Genomic DNA, 24094 nt, shown 5'->3' with positions numbered 1-24094 from the left:
CGGACCTTATGATGGATACTGATAAAGCAGCTGAAGATGTTTAGCACTACCCTGAGGAACTTCTTCATGATGTCCTGGAACTGAGATGATTGACCTCCAACAACCATAATCTTCTTCCTTTGTATTGGGTGTGACTCCAGCCAGAGGAGAGTTTTTCCCCAATTCCCATTGACTTCAGTTTTGATACAGCTCCCTGGTGCCACACTCAGTCAAGTAGAAACATAGAAAATAGGAGCAAGAGTAAGTCATTTAGCCTTTCGAGCCTGCTCTGCGATTCAATATGATCATGGCTGATCCTCTATCTCAACACTGTATTCCTGCACTCTCCTCATACCCTTTCATGCCCTTAGAGTCTAGAAATTTATCTATTTCCTCCTTAACTATATTCAGTGACTTGTTTTCCGCAGCCTTCTGTGGTAGAGAATTCCATAGGTTCACCACTTGCTGAGTGAAGAGGTTTCTCCTAATCTCAAACCTAAATGATCTACTCCGCATTCTGAGACTGTGACCTCTTGTTCTAGAACCCCAGTGGAGGAAATATCCTCCTTGCATCCCTGTCCAGCCCTATAAGAATTTTATATTTTTCAATGAGATCTCCTCTCATTCTTCTAAACTCCAGTGAATACAGGCCTAGTTGGCCCAATCTCTCCTCACATGACAATCCTGCCATCCCAGAAATCAGTCTGGTGAACCTTCGCTGCACTCCCTCTATAGCAAGGTAAGGAGACCAAAACTGCACACAGTACTCCAGGTGTGGTCTTTCTAGGGCCCTGTACAGCTGCAGTAAGACATCCTTGCTCCTGTACCCAAGTCCTCTTGCAATGAAGGCCAACATACCATTTGCCTTCTTAACTGCTTGATGCACCTGCATGCTTGTGTTCAGTGATTGGTGTACAAGGACACACAGGTCCCTTTTCTACATCAACATTTCCCAATCTATCACTATTTAAATAATACTCTGCCATTCTATTTTTCCTACCAAAGTGGATAACTTCACATTTCTCCATGTTATACCACATCTGCCATGTATTTGCCCACTCAACATGTCTAAATCACCTTGAAACCTCTTAACACCCTCTTCATTGCTCACACTCCCACCAAGTTTCATATCATCAGTAAACTTGGAAATATTACATTTGGTTCCCTCATCCAAATCATTGATATATATTGTGAATGGCTGGGGCCCAAGCACTGATCCCTGCGGTACCCTACTCGTCACCATCTGCCATTCCAAAAAAGACCCATTTACTCCTACTCCCTGTTTCCTGTCTGCCAACCAATTCTCAATCCATGCCAATATATTATCTCCAATCCCATGAGTTTTAATTTTACATGCTAACCTCTTATGTAGGACTTTATCAAAAGCTTTCTGAAATTACAAATACACCATATTCACTGGTTCTCTCTTATCTATTCTGATAGTTACATCCTCAAAGAACTCCAGTAGGTTTGTCAAACATAATTTCCCTTTCATAAACCCATGTTAACTTTGTCTAAACCCGTTGTTATCTTCTAAGTGTCCTGTTATCACATCCTTTATAATAGACTCTTGCATTTTCCCTACTACTGATGTCGGCTAACTGGTCTGTAATTTGCTGTTTTTCCCTCCCTCCCTTTTTTAAATAGTTGAGTTACATTTGTCACCCCCCCAATCTGCCCAGACTGTTCCAGGATCTACAGAATTTTGGAAGATGACAACCAACACATCCATCATTTCCATGGCCATCTCCTTTAGTACACTGAAGATTTATTGGCTTTCACTTCCATTAATTTCTCCAGCACTATTGTTTTAGTAATGCTAACTTCCTTCAATCCTTCCTTCTCACTAGACCCTTGGTTCCAATGTATTTCTGGCAAATTATTTGTGTCTTCCTCAGTGAAGACAGAACTAAAGCAGTTGTTTAATTGCTCTGCCATTTCCTTTTATTTCGATTATAAATTCTCCCATTTCAGACCGTAAGGGACCTACATATTTCTTCAGTAATCATTTTTCGTATTGCATACTTTTGAAGCTTTTGCAGTCCACTTTTATGTTCCTTGCAAGTTTGTTCATACTGTTTTCCCCCTCTTAGTCAATTTCTTGGTCCTCCTTTGCTGAATTCTAAACTGCTCCCAATCCCCAGGCTTACTACTTTTTCTAGCAACTTTATATGACTCCTCTTTGGATCTAAACTATCCTTAATTTCTTTAGTTAGTCATGGTTGGGCCGCTTTTCCTGTTGTCTTTTTGCACCAGTAATGAATGCATAACTGTTGCAATGCATACATTCGCTCCTTAAATATTAGCCATTGTCTATCCACTATCATGCCTTTTAATGACATCCCCAATCTATCTTAACCAACTCACACCTCATACCTTCATAGTTTCCTTTCTTAAGATTTAGGACCCTAGATTCCAATTGGACTACTTTACTTTCCATCCTAATGAAAAATTCTATTATGTTATGGTCACTGTTCCCTAAAGGACTCCACACAACAAGATTATTAATTAAATCCTTCTGTTTGCACAATATCAAAGCTAGGATAGCCTGGTCCCTAGCCAGTTTCTCATCATAAAGGTCTTAAAAAAAATCTTGTACACATTCCAGGAATTCATTCACCACATTATTATTGCTAATTTGGTTTGCCCAGTCTATATTTAGATTAAAGTCACCCATGATTACTGTAGCACCCTTGTTACATGCATCTCTAATTTCCTGTTTAATGCCATCCCCGACCTTACCATTACTGTTTGGAGGCCTATAGACAACTCCCACTAATGTTTTCCGCCCTTTTTTGCTTCTTCGCTCCATGCAGACTGATTCTACATCTAGATTTTCTAGGCCAATATCCTCTCTCACTATCAAACTGATTTTATCCTTAACTAACAATGCCATGGTGAAATCATTATTTGGGTTATTTCCTGCTTTTGCACATGAGCAAGCTTGAAGATTGTGCATTGAATATGCAGGGCTTGGCTATAATCACACAACATTTACCTTCCCCATCCACAACCCGCTGTATGTCAGCAACAAATCTGCATCTCTCACGTTCCCTTTGGGCTGTAACTTAAAACCTGATGTTCTTAATCCTGAACTTTATTTTTTTAATTTTTTAAAGAAAATCATGCTTTGTTTTCTGATAATTCTAAGTTGTGCATGATCAAGAATGAAATTCAAGCTGCCTGTTAGTAAAAAAGGACAGCTGATCATTTATGACATACTACTTAGTATGCCATGTCACCTTTTCCTTTTTGCCTGTCCATCCTAAATATCAAGTACCCTTGGATATTCAGTTCCCAGCCTTAGTCACCATGCAGCCATGTCTCTGTAGTCACAATTGTATCATACCCGTTTACATCTATTTGTGCTGCTAATTCATCTACCTTATTAAGATTGCTGTCAAGAGCAATCATTCTCACCTCACCTTTGGAGTTCAACTCTTTTGTCCATATTTGAATCAAGACTGTGATGAGGTCAGGAGCTGAGTGATCCTGGCGGAACCCAAACTAAATGTCAGTGAGCAGCTTATTGCCAAGCAAGTGCCGCTTGATAGCACTGTTGCTGACCCCTTCCATCACTTTACTGATGATTGAGCTAGACTGATGGGTCAGAAATTGGTCAGGTGGTAATATTTCATATATTTCATATATTTCAGCAAGGTCTTTCTTTAATAACCTTTAACCCAAACTGTAGAGATTGAGCTTTACTCTTGCCTCTCATAATTGGATTCATTTTTGTTGCTCTTCTCTAAGGCTTGCTCATCTCTTTTATAGAATAATGCCCAGAACTATACAGGTAAATTCATTGATCGTGTGCACCCCAGAGAAAGCTGCATTCAATGGGTAGTTCTTGACTTTGTGCAATAGTGTAAAAAGGTTGTCTTCCATTGACTTTAACTCACTGTCACATTTTAGTCTGTCACACAAACTCAGCATCAATCCCAATGGGTGCATACAACTACAACATTGTATTACCAATTCTCTAACCCTTTCAAGTGCATCTCCCCACTGTGAGGATGAGACCAGTAAATTTACCCAAGTGCTCCAAGTGGTCTGACCATGCATAATCAGATAAATTCCTTGATCACGTGTTGTAATCAAAGGGAATGTTGGTCAGGGATAGTCAGCACTTCCTCCAAGTCAAACTAAATCCTTAAGTCAACTTCCCTTTGAGTTTTCCAAGTAAACATTTCTTTTATTTACGTAATATGTTCACGGTGTAAACTTTTGTTTTGTCAGAAACTGTCAGACTGCAAGGGTCATGGCTCTTTTATCTTTATTTTGGTTCTACTGCATAGGACTGGAGTACATTGGGGGTTCATAAATCTTAAGTGGCTAAACTGTAGTCATGGAACCAGCCCTGATTTTCAACTGACCATTGTGTTGCTTCCAAGAGCCAAAGAAAGGATCGCTGGATATTCTCTGAGCCAGTGTCATATGATTCCTACAGTGAAGTTCTTTGGTCTGAGCTCAAAATCTCTTGGTCAATTCATTCCAATCGTCTTGACAGCTCTTCCATTGGGACATCATAAATTTGCAGCTCCAGTAATTACAGTGGAAGAGCAGGTCACACGCTGGTAATTCTTCTTGGAATAAGCACTAAATTTAATTGGCTTCACAGCGACCAATTAGTTCATTCTGGAGAAACAGTTGGTACCCACTTGACTCTAACCAGGGATCCATCTACATGAGGTTTGGGAGCTATTATCTAATAAAGTGATTTTTGTAGTAAATGCTGATCCATCTGCACAATTAAGTGAGTTTTCCTCATCCAGTTGAGAATTTTGTGCCTTTTAACCTTCAAAATGATTGCAGTTAATAAAACAAAATTATCACCTACTTAGCGCTGATAGCTTAGTGAGTTGAATAGGGACCTCTAAGGAAGGATATATTGTATTGAACCACATAGAATAGTGGTGAGAGCCAAATGCAGAACTTAAGATAAATATACAGTAAACTCTCCAGTCCAGAATGCTTGGGACCAGGTCATTTCTGGAATTTAGAATTTTCTGGGTTATGCAATGACCTTAAAATGCCTAACCACAACTGTGTGAACCCGCAAACACCATAGATATAAGTATTTACCTGAAATAGTGATAATAGATTGTAAAGCTGTATTAAAAATTGTTTTACTTATCCAAATATTGATTCTATTCTCTGAGCCCATGCCATGTTTGCAGCACTTGAACAATTGAGTGGCAAGCCCATGAGTAGCTTGGGTCGGCTCAAAAAAATTCCTGCCCAGCTGGTGTTTCTGAACAATAGATTTCTGGACTGGAGAGGCTATAGCATAACAGTAAATGTTGATTCATATGGCACAAGCATCCTTAGCACTGGTGATCCATTGAAAAAGATTGTAATGTAATATTTAGATCTTTTTAATGTTTAATATTTCCTTCTCTATTGTGTCATTTGAAGATGTAACAATCTCTGGACGCATTCATCATTGTACATCAGATGACAATATTTCCCAAAGCAATGTCATCGTAGTATTCTCAGGTACAAAGCTTGTGCTTTACTTAGTGCATAATTTATTACTTATAAATTGTGAACAAATCAAAACCTCCATCATTATTTTCACTAGTACCCCTACTTTGTACCAATTGAGGCTGATACAGTTAAAAAAGTACTTTCCTTTGGTGAATCAGACTGTTTTGGAAAGTACCCACAGCAAGTAAGTGGATTTTATTTAGAAAATGCTCCAGGTGACCTTTTGTATGAGTTCCAATCAAGCAAAAGGCTAGTCAGGAAATAAGTGACTAAGTTCAGCCAGTTGCTTTGTAAGGGCTGTGTACATCTCTCATCATCTCATGCTGTGTTTAGCTGCCTTTCAGTTGAGCTCACAAGTGCCTTCTTGTTAGGCTGGGCCTGATCCCAGTGATGGTTCTGTATCCAGCAAAAACAGGATGCAAAGCATGGGATTCGACTGACAATGGATCTTACATTTACAAGGCTTGTTCTCTCCAGACAGTCCATTGTTGCACATGTTTAATTAATATTACATGAATAAGGTATCTTAATCTTGATTTAAAACTGTAGCTGAGGCAAAAGAAGTATCGAGGGTCACCAAAATACAATTATTTTCATCAGCCATATTCACCAATGAATGTCCTATCCCATTTATATTGAAACCATTAGAAATTATGAAGTAATCAGCTTTTTATCTAACATAACCAGCTGGTAAATAATGTGGCAATTGGAACTGTAATATTGGACCATTAACACAGAATAGAGGGCAGGATTTTTCCTTTATAAAAACAAAAAAACTGCGGATGCTGGAAATCCAAAACAAAAACAGAATTACCTGGAAAAACTCAGTAGGTCTGGCAGCATCGGCGGAGAAGAAAAGAGTTGACGTTTCGAGTCCTCATGACGCTTCGACAGAACTTGAGTTCGAGTCCCAAGTTCCCAACTCAAGTTCTGTCGAAGGGTCATGAGGACTCGAAACGTCAAAGGATTTTTCCTTTGTCGGGTGGGCGCAGAGGGTGGACCCAGGAGCGGCCACGAAATGGACCATCACCCGTAATCGGGCCCCCACCGCGATTTCATGCTGCTGGGCCAATTAAGACTCGCCCAGCGTGAAACGCAGCTCTGCACTGGCCAGGTAGGGCCATGCGGGGGCAGGGGCGGGGGCCTGTCGGCGCCAGGTCCAATGGTGACCCGGAGGCCAGTTTAAAATTGGACCAGGCAGCCCCTGGAAGGCTGCTACAGAGGACTTCCCTTGAGCCGACACAATGGACCCGAGTGCACCTGGACACGGGAGATGGGAGGGCAGGTTGAGTGGGTACTCGGCCCCTTTTTCTCTGATGAGTGGCTCGCTGTCCTCCTGGAGGAGATGGCTGCCAGGAGAGATACCCTTGCCCTCAGAGATGGGAGGAGGAGGCCACTCCACCTCACCAAGAGGGCATGGGGGGAGGTGGCAGCACTGGTCAGCAGCCATGATGTGGTGCGGCGCTCCTGGGTGCAGTGCCGGAAGCACTTCAATGACCAACTCTGCTCAGGAAGGGTGAGTACCATGCTGGCATGGGTCAGTGTGCAGATGTGTTAAGGTCTCGGTGTCCTCCACCGTGGACCTCAGGGGTGCTAGAGTCTGAGTACCAACTGCCAAATACACCAGAGCTGGCCAAGGGGATGAACCCTAGGTGCTTGGACTGAGTGCCTTGTAGCTCAAGAGCCACAACTTGGATGTGCCAGGTATCCCTCAACTGGGGTCATCCAGGCTGCAATGGCGCTGCAGGTACAGACTGGACTAATCAATGCTCCTCTGTTGTTTCAGGAGAAGCCTACCCATAATTGTATAGAAAGGTCATGAAGGCCCTATTAGCCTCCTAATCCTTTTAAGCTATGCGCCAGATGCCCTGGAGCTCGAGAGCCAGCATGCCCCACATGCAACCAGGCATGGAGAGGCCAGGGATACCAGATGAAGGTATGTGCAGCAGTGCACAGAGGTGAGAATTTCAGCTTGTGCAACCATTCTAATGTAGTCTGCTCATTGATATGAGCCTTGAACCTGGAGTCCCCATTGATCATTGGGAGGTCACCGTGATGCAGATCTCCATCATCTCACCAGGGTGCCTAGCCTGCACAGTGACAGTATGATGACTTGTCCTTGTTCTCCCTTTTAGACTCATCAGCAGGTGTTCGATCTCTGGACCCCAAAGGGCCACCCCTGACACCAGAGGACGATTGGGCCTCATTTGCACCTGCATCACACCCGCTCTCTGAAGCAGGCACCAGCGCCGATGCCAGCACTCAGTGGACATTAGAGTGGTGGCTAGTATATTGATGCACATTGGTGAGGGCACTTCACAGTCGTTTGATGTGCAGGCAGAAGCAGAGAGTGCCCAGGGCGCCGGCCGTCGGAGGACTGTTTGGGACCAGGTTAATGCTCAGTCGAAGGCTGATGATGAGCCTCTGGAGTTGTCCATTAGGTGACAGGTGCTGGATGTCCATCGAGATGTGCGGGAGGATCTGGCGGAGATCCATGAGGGTCTCCATGATGGAGGAGTCTATGCGGTGTGTGAGCACTGCATTGACCGTCATGGCCGAGTGCACTGCCTCCTCCATTGAGAGAGTGGCGACTGTCGTGGAGAGTCAGAATGAGGGGTTCCTGGGGTTGCATTAGGACCTGCAAGCCCTCTCATAGGAAATTACCTCAGGTGGTCAGTGTCAGTGTGGGAAATGGATGAGGCACCCAGAATCCCAGCTAGGTGTCCCTCCATCAATGGTGAGCAGGGAGGTCCACAGCGACCTCATGTTGGCGCATGAGCTGCCTGTCGTCTCTGCACCTCTCCTTCCATGGCTCCCTTGGAAGCTGTATAGGGACACGTGGCTGCCTCTCCCTTTTGCACCTCTCTTCCTCCTCAGAGGAGGTGCCTCTAGTGGATACCACAATCCCCATTAACAGGTTAAGGGAAGGCTGTCTGATACCTGAAAGGGTCCATACTGTCTGAATCCTGTGGGAGCCTGGCAGACAGCAATAAGTCCTGAAATGAAGCTTGGAAATGCTAAGAACGAAGGCCTGAACAGAGATGAAGCTGCCAAGTACCAATAAACAACCAGCTGCAAACCATCTCCAAAACTCCTCACCACTCACACTGGCAATGCTGCTGACCCTTTTTATCCCCCCCTTGGATAAGGCTTGAGAAAATGTCGACTGGCCGCCTGCCCGTTTTATCTGTGCAACGAGCAGAAAATGGCGTGGGCAAGGAAAAATCAGTTAGTTGGATTGGTAAGAGACTTAAGTGGCTGCTTAATTAATGGTGGGCGCTACTCCAGCACCCACACGTGCCTGCTGAGCGAAATATCGCACAAGTGCACGATGACATTGGAAACCTCAACCACTGTCATCGTGCACTATTTTACTCCCATTCGGATCAGGCGCATGCCCACCCGCAGGACAAAAAGTTCTGTCCATAGTGTTTCCACATTCCTCTACAAAATTACAATCACTTCATTTCAAAGAGCAGCTCGCTGGGTATAGGGTTTTAAGGCATCTGGACATGAGAGAAGTTATGCATTACTAGACTTAAATCTCCTCTGACATTGCTTAAGATAGTCAGAGAGACAGTTTCATAAAGCATGCCATACAGTAAACATCCCTTCTGTTCCCAACAGAGACTGAAATAGCCTATCCTTCACCCATCCTTGCCTCTCCTGTGGCAACAAGGCTTTATCCTTTTTTCTTAACTATGCTCAACAAGGTTGCTTTCCTCTGTCAACAATGTTCCCACCTCAAAGACTTGCTCTTCCCATCTTCAAAACAATGCATATTGATCTCCCTCTGTGCCTTACAATGCACTTCTATAGTGCTTGCTGTAGTATAATCTATTGTGAGTGTTGCCTTAACTTTAACATTAAGTTACTGATAAATCATTTAGGCAAAACTGCATGGATGTTCCAGATATGCAGAAAAGATATATGTTGGGAATTTTGTCTGGAGTTCTCCTGGTTGGCTGCCAGAATTTCAGCAGAGGATTAGTGGATTTGGTAAATCAGCATGATTCAAATCCACGAACAATCTGTGAAGTGAACAAAGTGTAACAGTTTTTGTTTTAATTCCATAACTATTAATGAGTGTCTACTGACCACAATCTACTGCGACAGGCTGAGCAAGCTTTTTTTAAAATTATTTTTGTTCTTGGGCTATAGGTGTTATTGACAAAGCTGGTGTTCCTAGCTGCTCTTGATAATGTGACAGTGGCCACCTTTATGAACTTCTGCAGTCCATGTGGTGAAGATACTCCAACAATTCTGCTAGGTAGGCAGTTTCACAATTTTACCCAGTAACAATGAAGGAATGGTGATATATGAGCTGGAGGAGAACTTGAAAAGTGTTTGTAGTGATGGTTTCCCATACGCTTGCTGCCCTTGACTTTCTAGGTAGTAGAGGTCTCCTATAGAACTGAGTGCTCCCACCCACCCACCTGCAAACTGCCCAATTTCTCATATAGTGTCTGAAGCTTAATAACAGATGTATTCACCTCAGGGCCACATTTGCTGCTTCAGTTGTAAAGACTCACTGTAAAGGGAACTGGAACCAGCTGAACGAACTGAGATCATCAAAAATAAGAGCTAAACTAGAAATGTTTTTCAAAAGAAGAAAAGAAGCTGTATTCTTATGGGAATTAGGATGCATTAAATTTACACTTAAAAAGAAACATGAAGGAAATAAATGAGCACATCTCCTCAAATTTTTTTTAAAAACTTGAAATTCCACCTAATCTATGTAGATACGTTCCTATGTAGCTCCATCTTCTGAAGCAATGCAGTACTGCAATTCTCAAGGTCACATAGAAAAGAGTACAGTAATTGCTGTCAATGTTGAGCCTAATGCTAGTGACAGATGTATAATAGTGACCAGTAAAACCTGTATGGTTTTTAGCTGCTGGCCATTTGATAACAATTGTTAATAAAATTGTACTGTGAAGGCAATAGTGTCAATAATCAATCAGATTTAGTCGTGAAGTGTATTTGTTGCAGTAGTAATCAATTATTCATTGATACAGAAGCTGAAATTTGGAAACTGGGGCTTTCAGTTAAAAGGGAGATTCCATAAAGTTTCCTTTCACTGGCCAGTGTTTTACATACTATGGAGGCTCCATTCAGTGTTTATCTTGCACTAGATTTCAGAGCAAGAAAGCTCCATACATAACGTTAGTGAAAAGTAAGGCATATAAGCACATTTCACTGTCGCACTACCAGGCACAGTTACCTAAATAGTAACAGTGCAAATGTGCTTAGGAAATCTGAGGTTTATTCAGAGTTAATAACAGGACTGTATCATCTCCTCCAGGAAGAACACACATCCCCATCTGAGCAAGCAACAGTGATAATCACCCTCATCATTGTGTCATCTCACATCTGTGCCTCATAGTCACCCTCCACAAATGCCGTCCTTTCCTGCTATCCATGCAAGCCATTTGTTACACATATATCCCTCTGCTTTCTCTCTTTGCAGGAGAAAAGAGCACCCAACCTCTGGGAGAGGCAGGAGACTGCGGATGTCAACAGTGACCTGCCGTGAAAGCTTGTGCCTCATGAGGTACTTGTGTTCACACATATCATGAGAGTTGGTCCTCTACCTGTAGACCTGTTTTGGGGGTCTCACCTCCTTGGAGCTGGATCTCTATGTCCATCCCCTCTGTCTTAAGGAGCAGCATGTGGCTGAGGTGAAGGAGGCTGCTGTTGCTTCCCCTCAAGTTCCTCATCAAAGGTCCAAGGTACAGCTGCATAAGCTACCCCCATGCTGACATGAAGAGTGACAGCAGGCAAGTACAGTCCAAAGTGAGTGAAGTCCAAGACAGGTGAACTGACCTCTAAGAAGTTGGAAATCACCTGGCAAGCAGTGAAAAGTATGCTCTCAGAACAAGTGCTGCGAGCACCAGAATGCCTGCAGCTATTCAGTTTCACCCTTAGAAGGCTTCCCAACCTGTCGTTTTCACTGAATAAGTACTTGCCCCTCTGCTGCTGCCTGGTTGACTCTGGTGAGTTCCACATGGCTTAGGAAGCCCGTATGCTGGCTGTTAAAGCCAGATTGCTGGGTTAAACCCTGAGACAAGTGGGAGTTTAAATATTTTAGTCACTTACCTGACAGCTCCACTGGTGGTCCCCAATCACATGCAAAGAGCCCCAGGCTAAACCCAGAGGTGGACAGAATCATGCCAGATTGATGGCCAAACACCACTATCCGGAGAGTTAGCCCCACACAGGCTCCCACATCTGACCCACTTTCTCTTGGCAGCTAGAATTCTGCCCAAGATTTTAGCCCAGTGAAACCTGAAACGTTGTGCCAGATGATCCAGTCAGCAGCAAGCCTACTGCACCTGCTGCTGACAAGATAGAAAACCACATACACCTAGATAGTTTGTTTGAGGTCAGATTTCCTTTTACTGGCCGAAGCGATGGACTGCCAATCAGCCAGATTGAAAGGTCTCCAACGCAATGCAAGAAGAGGTAAGGCCAGCCCTCTATGATGTCTGAAGAGCTGGCAACACCCACTAAGGTCAGTCAGCAGCTTGGCTTGGAGCTCATATGCAGCGAGGTAAGTGTTTTCAAGTTCTCCAGCATTTTTAACGATTACAATTTGTATTAAAATTTATTTTGTTTGATCTTATATTCTTCTGAGTGATGGAGAAGTGAAATGTCATCACGTATTCAGAAGTGGAGAAATCAAACCATCCAGAAAAGTGACACCTTAGTCTGGGAGGAATTAGCGCAGGCAGTGGATGCAAATAGTAGCGTGCCTCATATAGCAGAACAGTGTATTAAATGGATCCAAGCCAGATGCTGAAGTGCAAAACAAGACACAATTATTTTCCTTGACTAGATTTATTCACAGGATGCAGCCTTACAGATCTCTGCATCTGAAATGCTACCCCAGTATCCCAGCTGACTCTCTCGATACTCTTCTGAGTAAAAATCTAATTAAAAAATTAACTGTAAACAAATTAACAAATTGACAGCCCTTAAAATGGCACTGTAACAAAAAACAAATCTTTAAAGGAAGATTATGTAATTTAAACTAAAATAATGATTTAGAGGGAAGTGATGCACTCCAGCTCCTGCACCGTGCACTGGTCGCAGAAGGCCTCAAGCATACTGGTGGACACCATGTGCTCCTTCACCAAGGGCACCTGGGTTTAGATATAACCGTGGAAGAGAGTCAGACGTTTGGGTCAAAAGATCCCCTCAACTGGCTGCTGCCTGGGCCTGTTTATGACCCATGGCCGGGCCCAGGAGAGGCTAATGTGGCAGTCTTCCACTTTTACTGCCTGTCTCTGTACCAGATGGCTAAAAATCAGGAGAGTGAGGCTGAAGTGCAAACAAAAATTGAGGGGCAGCCTCTTCAAATAATCAAAAAGGGGCCACAACCTCGCACACCTATGTACTCATGGAACATGGACTCAAGACAGCAGAAAATACAAGCAGCTTGGGGACGCATGAACCATCTTAACCTTCTATTGCACAGGACTGCAACATGCAAGACCCTCCATGCCAAATCCCTGACAGCAAAGAGGAGGACTTCTACAAAGAGAGTCTACCACTGAGAGCCCCCACCACCTCCGGACAGCAGGAGGAAACGTCACAGCATGTCCAGACAGCTGACAAGGGTGAGGAAGTGGAGCAGCAGCCCTACAGGAACCCCTCCGTGCTGAGTATAATGACACTGTGACAAACTAACACAATTAATGGAAAATTTAAGGTGCTAATTACATACAAATAATTAAGAATGCTGATCCATATGAGCAAAAACACTGCCATCGTATCACAGTATCTTTACAGTGCAGAAAGAGGTCATTCAGCCCATTGAGTCTGCATTGGCTCTCTGAAAGAACATTCTACCTAGTCCCACTCTCCTGCCTTATCCCCGTAACCTTACACATTCTCTCTTTCTAGGTAGCAATCCAATTCCCTTTTGAATACCTCGATCAAACCTACCTCCACCACCCTCTCAGGAAGTTCGTCCCAGACTCCAACCACCCTCTGAGTGGAAAAAAAAAATTCTTCACATCACATTTACTCCATTTGCCAATTATTTTGAACCTGTAACCTCTAGTTCTTGATGTCCTCTTGAGTGGTAACAGTTTCTCACTATTTACCCTGTCCGTACCCCTCAGGATCTTGAATGTCTCTATCAAGCATGCTCTCAGTTTTCTTTTCTCTAAGCAAAACAGTCCCAACCTCTCCAATCTATCCTCATAACTATTGTTCTTCATCCTGGGAATCATTCTTGTGAACCTTCTTTGTACTCTCTCCAATGCCTTCATTTCCTTCCTCAAGTATGGTGCCCAGAACTGGACGCTGTATTCAGATGAGGCCTAACTAGTGTCTTATAAAAGTTCAACATGACCTCCTTACTCTTGTACTCAATGCCCCTATTAATATAGTCTAAGATACTATATGCTTTATTAGCTGCTTTCTCAACATGCCCTGCAATCTTCAATGACTTATGTATGTATACACTAAGGTCCCTCTGATCCTGCATCTCCTTTAGAGGCTGTCCCTTTATTTTATATTGTCACACCATATCTTTGCTGCCAAAACAAATGACCTTACACTTCTCTGCATTGAACTTCATCTGCCACTTATCTCCCCAATCCACCAAGTTCAAGACTATCCCCATTACAGTTGCAAATTTTGAAAACCTGCCCTGCACACCACAATCGACCTCACTAATATATATCAGGAAGAGCAAGGGTCCCAACGCTGACCCCTGAGGAACTCCACTACAGACCTTCCTCCAATCTGAAAAACAACCATTTATCACTACTCTCGGTTTCCTGTCACTCAGCCAATTTTTTATCCAAGTGTCTACCCTCCCTTTTATTCCATGACCTGGAGTTTCGCTCACAAGTCTGTTGTGTGGCACTGTATCAAAATGCCTTTTGAAAATCCATATGCCACATAAACTGTTTTTTTTATCAACCTTCTCCGTTACCTCCTCAAAAAACTCCAAGTTAGCTAAACATGATTTTTCCTTGATGAATCCATGCTGGCTTTCCTTAATTATCCTGCACTTGTCTAAGTGATTATTGATTTTATCCTGTAATATAGTTTCCAGAAGTTTCACTATCACTTGTGGTTAAATGAGTGGCCTGCAGTTGCCAGCTTTATCCTAGGATATTGTTACTATATATGTGGGCTATCCTGTCACATCTAGCCATTTTTCTTTTGCTCCTGCCCAACGAATTTGGATTTCATTAAAGTGACCACAAAAAAAATCAATTGTCATTTTAAATTGGGTTCATTCAATTTTGTAAAATAGGGTAAATAATCCTTTAGACACAGCCCTCTGGGGTAGAATTAAATTCATTGCAAAATACAATTATGTTGCAAAATGATAAGGTTTCATTTTCTTATAAGATTTAGAGGTTTTAGTGGTATGGTGTAACTATCTGCAGAGTAAGGCAGTACTACGATTGACCTGAAAAAAACATGGCTTTGTTCCGAGGTTTGAAATATTAAATAGTCAAGCATCCTTCAGCTGATCATCTTGGAGAAGAGCTCTTGCTGTTATTACTGAGTGATGCAGCCCAGTTACAGTTTTAAATTGTCCAGTATGTTCACCATAACATAAACAGAGAGTAGTTAAATTTCTTGTCATCCAGAAATCTGCAGTGTTTGTGGTTCAAGAAACTTTGGCTCAGAGCCATTGAACTGGAGGCCAAGCTGCAGACACTGCAAAACTTCAGGGAGGGGGAAAGTTACCTGGATGCTTTGTATCAGGAGGCAGTCACACCCCTTATGATAGGGTATTCTGATTTGGTCAGTAGTCAGAGACAGGAGAGTGTGACTGCAAGTGAGGCAGGTAAGGGGACCCAGAGGGCAGGAGCCTCAGCCTTTGCAATTATCCAATAAGTTTGAGGCTCTCTCAGCTTGTTTGGGTGAGAATGGGAGCTGCATAAGCTAGCTGACCATGGTGCTGTGGTACAGGAAGCCATTCAAGTGGGGGGAGCTAAAAGGAATGTAGTGGTAATAGGGGACAGAATATTAAGGGGCATTGACACTGTTCTCTGCAACAAAGAGCAAATGTCCAGTTGGCTGTGATGCCTGTCCAATATCAGTGTTTGAGACATCTGCTCATGGCTGGAGAGGAACTTGGAATGGGAAGGAGACAATTCAGTTGTTGTGATCCATGCAGGTACCAACAATATAAGTAGAATTAGGAAAGCGATCCTGCATAGATAGTATGAGGACCTAGGTACTAAATTAAAAAGCAGAACCTCAAAGGTAATAATATCTGGATTGTTAACTGAGCCATATGCAAATTGGCATAGGGTACATAGAATTAGAAAAGTGAATGTGTGGCTCAAAAACTGGTGTGAGAGAAGTGGGTTCCAGTTTGTTGAGTACTAGCACCAGTACTGGGGAAAGTTGGGGCTGTACTGTTGGGATGGTCTACACCTGAACCATGTTGGTACTGGTGTTCTAGTAAGCTGCATAACCAGGGAAGTGAAGAGTTTTAAACTAAATAGTGGGGCAAGGGATCAAATTTAGGAAGATGTGGCATATCAACGAGTAAAAATAAGGCAAGAGAGAAAAGTATTAATGTGGGAAATGATAAACAGATCATGACAGGAAAGGGCAGAGAGTACAAATCTAAGAGTAAATCATCAGATAAGGCTAAGTTTACAAAAGTAATAAAAGGACAAAACTAATGGCTTTGTATCAGAATGCGTGTAGCAATCGAAACAAAAAAAGATGAACTGATAGCGTAAATAAAGATAAATAAGTACAATCTGATAGCCATTACAGAGACATGGCTGCAGGATGACCTAAATTGGGACCTGAATACTGAAGGCTGCATGACATTTTGGAAGGACAGGAAACTAGAAAAAGGTGGAGGAGTGGCTCTGTTAATTAATGATGGTATTAGCACAATAGAGAAGGATGACCTAAGTTCAGGAAACCAGGATGTAGAAGCAGCTTGAGTAGAGTTGAGAAATGGTAAAGGCAAGAAGCCTTTTGTGGGAGTCGTATACAGGACCCCTAACAGTAACCATACCTTAGGAAAGGGTGTAAAGGAAGAAGTAATGGGAGCTTGTCAGAAAGGTATGGTGTTAATCATGAAACATTTTAATCTACATATAGACTGGAAAAACCAAAAGGACAAAGATGGCCTCGATGATGATTCAATAATATGATTGAATTTTACATTCAGTTTGAGGGAGGGAAGAGTGGACTTAAGACTAGTATTTTAAATGTGAATAAGCACATTTATGAGGGCATGAAAGCAGAGCTAGGTAAAGTGAACTGGCAAATTAGGTTAAGGAATAGGTCAATAGAGATGCAGTGGCAGACATTTCAGAGGATATTTCAGAATATACAGATAAATACATTCTAATGAGAAAGAAAAATTCCAAGGGGAGGACCCATCATCCGTGGTTAACTAAAAAAGTTAAAGATAGTATCAAACTTAAAGAAAAAGCATATGATTGCGCAAAGATGGATGGCAGGTCAGAAGATTGGACAAAATATAAAAACAGCAAAGAATAACTAAAAAATTGATAAGGAAGGAAAAATTAGAGTCCTAGAGTAAGCTAGTTAGAAATATAAAGACAGATGGTAAGAGTTTCTTTTGGTATTTTAAAAAGAAAGTAATTAACAAAAGGAGCATTGTTCCTGTAGAAAGTGAGTCTGGGGAATTAATAATGGAAAATAAGGAGATGGCAGATGAATTGAGCAGTTATTTTACACTGCTCTTCACTACAAAGGATATAAGTAACATCCCAGAAAAAGCTATAAATTAGGAAATGGAAGGGAGGGGGGAAATCAAGAAAATTACAATCACCAATGTACTTAGCAAATTATTGGAGGTGTGGGCTGACAAATCCCCAGGTCCTGATGGACTTCATCCTCGGGTCTTAAAAGAAATGGCAAGTGAGATGGCTGATGTATTTGTTTTAATTTTCCAACATTCCCTAAATTTGGAGAAGGTTCCATTAGATTGGAAAACAGTGAATCACAGAATTGTTACAGTGCAGAAGGAGGCCTTCCAGCCTATCACGTCTCTACCAACTCTCCGAAAGAGCATTATAACTCAGTGCCATTTTCCTGCCTTTTCCCGGTAACCCTGCACATTGTTTCTATTTAAATATTCATCTACTGCCCTCTTGAATGCCTCGATTGAACCTGCCTCAGCCACACTTCCAGTCAGTGCATTCCAGATCTGCACCACTCGCTGTGTGAAAATGTTTTTTCTCACATCACATTTGCTTCTTTTGCAAATCACTTTAAATCTGTAACCTCTTATTCTCGATCTGTTTATGAGCAGGAACAGTTTCTCCCTATCCTGTCCAGCCCCTCATGATTTTGAACACCCCCATCAAATCTCCTCTTAGCCTTCTCCACTTCAAGAACAGTCCCAACTTCTCCAATCTATCTTCATAACTGAAGCTTCTCATCCCTGGAGCCATTTTTTTAAACCTCTTCTGCACTCTCTCCCATGCGTTCATATCCTTTCTACAGTTTGATGCCCAGAACTGTGCACAATACTTCGGCTGAGGTCTAACTAGTGTCCTGTACAAGTTCAGCATAACCTCCTTGCTCTTGTACTCTATGCCTCTATTAATAATGCTTTATTAACTGCACTCATCACTTGTCCTGCCACCTTTAATGACTTATGCACATATACACCCAGGGCCCTCTGTTCCTGCCCACCCTTTACAGTTGTACTTCTTATTTTATATTATCTCTCAATGTTCTTCCTATCAAAATGAATCACCTCACACATCTTTGCATTGAACTTCATCTGGCACCTATCTGCCCACTCCACCAACTTGCCTATGTCCTTTTGAAGATCTACACTGTCCTCCTCACAGTTTACAATGCTTCCAAGTTTTGCATCATCCACAATCTTTGAAATTGTCCCCTGCACACCAAGATCATTAATATATCAGGAAAAATAAAAGTCCAATACCGACCCCTGGGGAACTCCACTACAAACCTTCCTCCAGCCTAAAAAATATCCATTTATCATTACTCGCTGTTTCCTTTTGCTCAACTGAGTTTGTATCTATGTTGCTACTGTACCTTTTATTCCATGAGCCATAATTTTTCTCAAGTCTGTTGTGCGGCACTGTATCAAATGCCTTGTGGAAGTCCATGTACACCGCATTAACAGCAATATGCTCATCAGTCCTCTCTGTTACTTCTTCAAAAAGCTCCAGCAAGTTCATTAAACATGATTTTCCCTTAAGAAATCCATGCTGGCTCTTTCTAACTAACCCAATTTTTTTCATGTGACCAATAATTTTATCCCAAATAATTAATTCTAGAAGCTCCCCCATCACCAAAGGTAAATTAACTGGTCTATAATTGCTGGGCTTATCCTTACAATGTTTTTTGAACAAGGGTGTAATGTTTAAAATTCTCTAATCCTCTGAATCTAGGGAAGACTGAAAGATTATGGCCAATGCCCCTGCAATTTCCATTCCCACTTCCTTCAATATCCTTGGATACATTTAAGCCGGTCCTGGCACCATGTCAACTTTAAGTACTGACGGTTTATCCAATACCTTCTTTTTATCAATTTTGAACACTTCTAGTGACATTATTTCCTCTTCTGTCACCATGGTCTGGATAGCATCTGCTTCCTGGTAAAGACAGATGAAAAGTATTCATTTAACACCTCAGCCATGCCCCCTGCCTCCATGTGTAAATCCCCTTTTTCATCCCTAATCAGCCCTACGCCTCCTTTTACCACTATTTTACAATTTATGTGCCTAAAGAAGACTTTGGGATTCCTCTTTTTGTTGGCTGCCAGTCTTTTCTCATAATTCCTCTTAGCTTCTCTTATTTGCTCCTTCAACTCTCCTCTGAACCTCCTGTATTCAACTTGGTTCACAATTCACTTGTGCCAGTTCTTTACCTGAATTTCTATCTCTTTTTCATCCACGGAGCTCTGGATTTCTTTGTCCTACCTTTTCCTTTCGATGGAATACGCCTTGACTGTGCCTGAACCATTTCTTCTTTGAGGGTGGCCCATTTTTCAGCTACGGTTTTTTCCACCAACCTTTGGTTCCAGTCTATCTGACCCAGCTCCGTTCTTGGCTCATTGAAGTTGGCTCTCTGCCAATTAATTTTTCTTACTCTGGATAAAACTCCTTTATATAAAAATGGAGGCAGACAGAAAGCAGGAGACCACAGACCAGCTAGCTTAACATCTGTCATAGCAAAATATTATTAAAGATGCCATAGCTGGGCACTTGGAAAAATTCAGGGCAATCAGACAGAGTCAACGTGGTATCGTGAAAGGGAAATTATGTTTAACCAATTTATTGGAGTTCTTTGAGGAAGTAAAGTATGCCGTAGATAAAGAGGAACCAATGGATATACTGGACTTAGATTTCCAGAAGGCATTTGATAAGGTGCCACATAAAAAGTTGTTGTGAAAAATAAAAGCTCATGGTGTAGGGGTAACATATTGGCATGAATAAAAGATTGGCTAGCTAACAGGAAACAGAGGGTAGGCATAAACCAGCCTTTTTCTGGTTGGCAAGATGTAATGAGTTGTGTGCCACAGGGATCAGTGCCGGGGCCTCAATTTTTATAGTTCATATAAATAACTTGGTTGAAGGGACCAAAGATATATTGCTAAATTTGCTGATGACACAAAGATAGGTACGAAAGTAAATTGTAAAGAGGATGCAAGGAGCCAAAAGGATATAGATAGGTTAAGTGAGTGGGCAAAGATCTGGCAAATGGAGAATGGTGCGGTAAAATGTGAAATTGCCCATTTTGGCAGGAAAAATAAATGATGAGAGATTGTAGAGCTCTGAGATGCAGAGCGATCTAGGCTTCCTCGTGCATGAATCACAAAATGCAGGTACAGCAAGTAATTAGGAAAGCTAATAGAATGTTGTTATTTATTGTGAGGGGAATGAATACAAAAGTAGGGAGTTTATGCTTCAATTATACAGGGCACTGTTGAGAACACATCTGGAGTACTGTGTTTAGTATTGGTCTCCTTATTTAAGGCAGGATATAAATGTGTTGGTAGCAGTTCAGGGAAGGTTTACTAGACTAATACCTGGAATGGGTGTGTTATCTTAAGAGGAAAGGTTAGACAAGCTAGGCTTGTGTCCACTGGAGTTTAGAAGAGTAAGAGGTAACTTGATTGAAATATATAAGATCCTGAAGGGTTTTGATAGGGTGGATGTGGAGAGGATGTTTCCTCTTGTGGGAGAAGCTAGAACTAGTGCTCACGGTTTAAAAATAAGGGGTCGCCCCTTTAAGACAGAGATGAGTGGAAGTTTTTTCTCTCAGATGACTCTCTTTGGAACGCTCTTCCTCAAAAGGCAGTGGAAGCAGAGGCTTTGAATATTTTTAAGGCAGAAGTAGATAGATTTTTGATAAGCAAGGGGGTGAAAGGTTATCAAAGTTAGGCGGGAATGTGGAGTTGAGGTTACAGTCAGATTAGCCATGATCTTATTGAATGGCAGCACAGTCTCGAAGGGCCGTGTGGCCTACTCCTGCTCCTAATTCATATGTTCATACGTTTGCACATTCATATGTTCATAAATACAACAATGCCATAACATTCACTGGCTCAAGATCATCTTCATCACCCCCTCAGAGTGGTGGGTATAGTGGGAGCCTCAGTAGTCTGCTTGATGACATTTTGTCTGGCAGCACAATTCTCATATGCTACCCACATGTGGGAGTCGTAAGCCTGGAGGGTCTCTGAATAGCTCTTGTTACTGAGTAGCCACCATCCAGTTTCTCATGGTGGCTCGAATGCTGATAGTACAGCACAGTGTTTGCAGAATGAAGGCATCACAATTGCTACCAGGATACTGGGCATTAACCTGCATGGCAAGTTGAGCATGGTTGCATGCCAGCTGGACATTGACAATGGAACATTTTGTCTTTGTGACACATCTCTAAATTTACATGCAGTGTCTGCAGAATGACTTGTATGCAGTCAGTGGCTGCCTACACAATGGGGAACCTGCTATGCTGGCAAAGCCATGTGCTCACTTCACCTGCTTCTTTCTGGCAAGACAGAATGGAATAAGTTCATCTGTCTTTGTAAACCGAGTCTCAGTTAACCCGCTCACACAACTGTGGACTGCCAGATGTTGGAACCCACCTGCTGCAGCCTGGAAGGAATCCAACACCAAAAAAAATGAATGGCTGCAGTCACCTTCACAGCCATTGGCTGCACTGTCCTCTTCTTGCTCAGAGACTGTAGGTCTGCCTGCAACAGATGTTAGGTTTCAATGAAGACTGCCTTCTCGAAATGGAGACATTGCATACACTGCTTTTTGCTGAGGTTGAGGTAGGATAAATGCTTCCTGAAGACCCTAGGTGGGTATATGACCTCCTGCTAAGAGCTCTTCTCCCTCTTCATTCTCCGAGCAGTTAGTCCTCCTTTCTGTCATCTCTTCTCATTCTCCTTGTCAAGCTGCAGGGAGCAATTGATCTACACAGAACACTTGAAGTCAGGACCAAGTCCTTCAGCATGTGCCACACCACTCCTTACAGACTTTAGCAACTTTAAATAGCAGCACAAACCACCAAACATTTCTATAAGTGGACAGCCAGTGGAAATCAATCAGCAACTAACCTGAAAGTAGTTGATGATCCCTTTAAACAGTTTTGTAAAGGGAGTCCTTCCTGCTGCTCAACACATGCTTGGCTGTGTGAGGTTAAGAGAAGGTGTTAGCTCCAGTATTCAGATCAAAAATTACACCACTAGCATCAAACCTGCATTAGAATCTGACTGATGTTAAGATCTGCCTAACCTTCATATTTACACTGCACACTGCCAGCGTCCAAGCTATGAACCAACCAAAATGGCAGCCTACACCGGAGGTATGTGCAAATGGCATGGATGCTATTTTGGTACCATCGCATCAATAACTTAAGGCTAACAAATCAAATTTCGTTGCCAATATTCCCAGCAATTTCAAATCTGATCTCTTTTCAGAAGTAGACATGGGAATGATACTGGGAAGAGATTGTGATAACTTCGAGGCCAGCGTATTGTTTTTAGGAAAAGAGTTCAAGGAAGAACCAGCAGATATTAAGAAAAATATAATTCTGCACTTGCTGTAACAAAAATTATCTTCCCCATTGAACATTTAAATTAACAGTTAGGTTTTAATGAATGCATAACAACAACTAAAAGCATAAATTGACTTGTTGTAATATATAGAATCTCATTCCCTCATGTCGTTCAGCAGAGTATGTCATATTCTTCGTCTCTTCGATGTAGACATATCAATCATGCACAAGGATTGATGAAACAAGATCTGGACTGCAAACTTCGTAAATATTCAGTATTTACTTACATTTCTGTAAGTTTACTTTGTAACAGTGACTTTAAAATTTATGTTTTGCCTATGTCACATCAAATATTAAAAGCTACTGAGATTACTGTTTGAACATTATATTTTATTGAGTAAGTGATTTGCATATTAATTCAAGTATTTGCTGCAGGGAGGTCCTCTTATTACCATACTCTATTTCACAGCTCAATTTATGACATTAAAGATGAGTTAACTCTAAAGGTGAAGTAACAACTGGCAACACATTAATTATTCTTCTCAATTTCACAAGTGTAGCTATTTGTTATTCCTTTCATTTACTTGGCCAAAAGGGTTGCTACAACACCTCTTTACCTGCCCAGTGTAGGGGGTGGTGGTGTGTGTGTGTCAGTTCCACCTCTGACTTCTGAGCGCTCCCACTCCCTGGCCAAGTCTATTGGGAGACCAGAGACTTGATCTATTTTTAGAGATGAGTCTCATTACTGTACAGACAGTGGGCCAAAGGCACCCCGTTTCTGCTCACTGGATCCAGCCCAGTGAAATAATGGACAGCCTAAAGGCCAAATGTCCAGGGAGGGGCATTTGTGGCATTTTCTTTCAAGTTTTTAGGAAAGTTCTTCTAGGGAAAGTGGAGGTGGTTGGGGGGGTGGGGGGGAATAGTGTTACTCTGTGCTCTGATATCAAGTTTCAACTTCAGGTTTATGGTTGTGGGCTTATTTCTCACCCTCTTCCTAATCTGAATGATTGAATAAATTTCTTTTCTCTGGTAACTGTCACATCTAGCCATTTCATGCAGTTGTATGGTTCCTATCCCTAGTGTGTCCTCAAATTTATCATCATCTTCTAGGATATGGGATAATTGGTTCTTTTTACTTCTCATTCGCTTTGTGCTCTGTCTCTGATAACTTGTTCACCATCTTCTTTCTTTGTTCTGTACGCCTTTTTTCCAGTGATTTTGGCTTTCCACAAATTCTGCAGTTTGATCCATATGTGGGACATTTCTTCCTGTTTGTGAACTCATGTGGCCATTCACAGCTCTTGCACATCTTTCTCTCTGATGTATATTTTTTTTGTTGCTTTTTACTGCATCAATCCTGCTACCTTTCTCTTGATTTAACTGAAAGCTAGCCATTTGGATAGTCAGGATCTTTATCTGTCTACCCATAGCTTGAGATGCTCTGGCAGGGTTGGCAGCCTGCGATATTGTGAGTTGTCCTTTCAAACCAACTCTTTTCTTATTTCAGGGTTGGCAGAGCCCCAGATGAGCTGATCTAGCAGCCATTATTGTGTATCCTTGAAATTACGTTTCCTGGCTGCATTTTTCAATCTTGTTAAAAAAT

Source organism: Carcharodon carcharias, chromosome 7, assembly GCF_017639515.1.
Source record: "Carcharodon carcharias isolate sCarCar2 chromosome 7, sCarCar2.pri, whole genome shotgun sequence".
Taxonomy (NCBI): Eukaryota; Metazoa; Chordata; class Chondrichthyes; order Lamniformes; family Lamnidae; genus Carcharodon; species Carcharodon carcharias.
The sequence above is the reverse complement of the archived record's forward strand: the minus strand, read 5'-3'. Positions refer to the sequence as shown.